Below are 1877 nucleotides of genomic sequence, written 5' to 3'. Positions count from 1 at the left end.
CCACCCAAACCAGCAGCTCTCAGGTTTGAGATCTCCACCCAAACCAGCAGCTCTCAGGTTTGAGATCTCCACCCAAACCAGCAGCTCTCAGGTTTGAGATCTCCACCCGAACCAGCAGCTCTCAGGTTTGAGATCTCCACCTCACCCCATTTTTGGGTGGGGGTGTAACACAAGCTCCCATTCCACGGGGAACACACAAATCTTAGGGGTCCCCACCTCCCTCCAAAGCTGTGGGACACAACTATTCCCACACAACTATCCTGAGGGATGAAATTCCATCCCAAGGTGGCAAATTCAGGTTAATTCCAGCGGGTTACACCAATGGATGACTGGGCTCAGGTTGAGTTTTACCCGAGGATACATCAGGCAGAATTCCAGGGAGAGCAGAATAATTAGAGTAGTGTAAAAATAGCACAGGGAGGGGGAAGAGAGAGCCCTGAGGTGGGGAAAAGCACAGGAAACTGGAGAATTTGGAACTATATCTTAATATACAAGAAAATTAAAGTGTAGGCAGGGCCTGCTGGAGGGGGGGCAGAAACGAGAAGGGTTTTGGTGGAGATTTATCTATTCGGGGCAATTTTTGTTTTTCTAGGAATGGTTTGGATTGGAAGGACCTCAAAGGTTATTTAATGGGCAGGGACACCTCCCACTAGCCCAGGTTTTGACTTTGGGAGGTTATTGTGTCACCTTAAACTGGCATTTTTTACTTGATTATCTTGATGTTCCATCTATATTTTGCCCTGTGGACCTGTTTCTTTGCTGGCATTTTGTTTTCCAAGCCCCCAAAATGCAGCATTTTGATGTGCTGACCCCCAAAATGTGGGTAGGACTGAACTGGAACACGAAGGCAGAGAAAGGTGGCAGCCCATCAGTCGGTATAATTAGCACTGCACACTTATTAACAGTGCCAGGAAATCCTGCTGGATCCATCCCTGTTTATCTGGGAAAAAAGAGGAGCTGGTGGAGAATCTCAGGCAGCAAAGGCACCAAACTCTGAGCCTGGGCAGAAAAAAACCCAACTCTGGTTCTCAGCTTTATTCTGCATCATCACCAGCTCTCAGCCTGCTTTGTGAAGCCCAGTCAGTCCTGCATCAGCAAATGTTCATTATCCCAGCAAATATTCATTATCCCAGCAAATATTCATTATCCCAGCAAATATTCATTATCCCAGCCCATCCAGCCCCTCCACACGAGGCAGGGGAGGTTTCCTGCTGCACTTGGACAAGCCTGTCTTGCAAAGGCATTTTAGCAGTTCTTAGAATTGCCAGGGGAGAGTCGTTTCTTTTCCTGGTACAAAGAAGAGGAGGGAGGGGGGGAAGGGAAAAAAAAAAAACCCAACTGCAGCACCGTCGGTCGTGGGCATGATCTGCAGGCTGATGTCAGATCTGCTCATGCTGACCTAGATGTCCCCACGGGCTCTCTTAATTCCTGCTGCAGAGACTGCAGAGAGATGGGTGGGGTTTTCTAGATGGGGAGAGGAAAAAAAAAAACAAAACAACAAACCAACATCACCAAACTCTAGTGGAGAATAAAGAGATTTAAAGATATAACATCTCACTGCCCGGCCGGGGAGATGCTGTGCCTTTGAAAAAAAATTAAACTTACAAGATGAAGGTTAATTTTAAAAGTCATTCTGGAGACAGTTTGTTCTTTTGGTTTTGTTTGTTTGTTTGTTTGTTTTTTTTTTTATTATTTCTGTTTCATATAATTCAAAATTAATCGCTGCAGTTTAGCAAACAAAAGGCACAACAGAGCAGCAGAAGGTGGTTTAGCAACCCCAAACACTCACCTGCTGGAAAACTCCTCGCTTGGAGTTCGAACCCAGACTTGCTTTTGCTGCATTTTTGGAAGGTTTTTGTTTCTTTCTTTGTTTGTTT

Source organism: Lepidothrix coronata, unplaced genomic scaffold, assembly GCF_001604755.1.
Source record: "Lepidothrix coronata isolate B3197 unplaced genomic scaffold, Lepidothrix_coronata-1.0 Scaffold137, whole genome shotgun sequence".
NCBI classification, from domain to species: Eukaryota; Metazoa; Chordata; class Aves; order Passeriformes; family Pipridae; genus Lepidothrix; species Lepidothrix coronata.
This window is presented reverse-complemented; position numbering follows the sequence as displayed.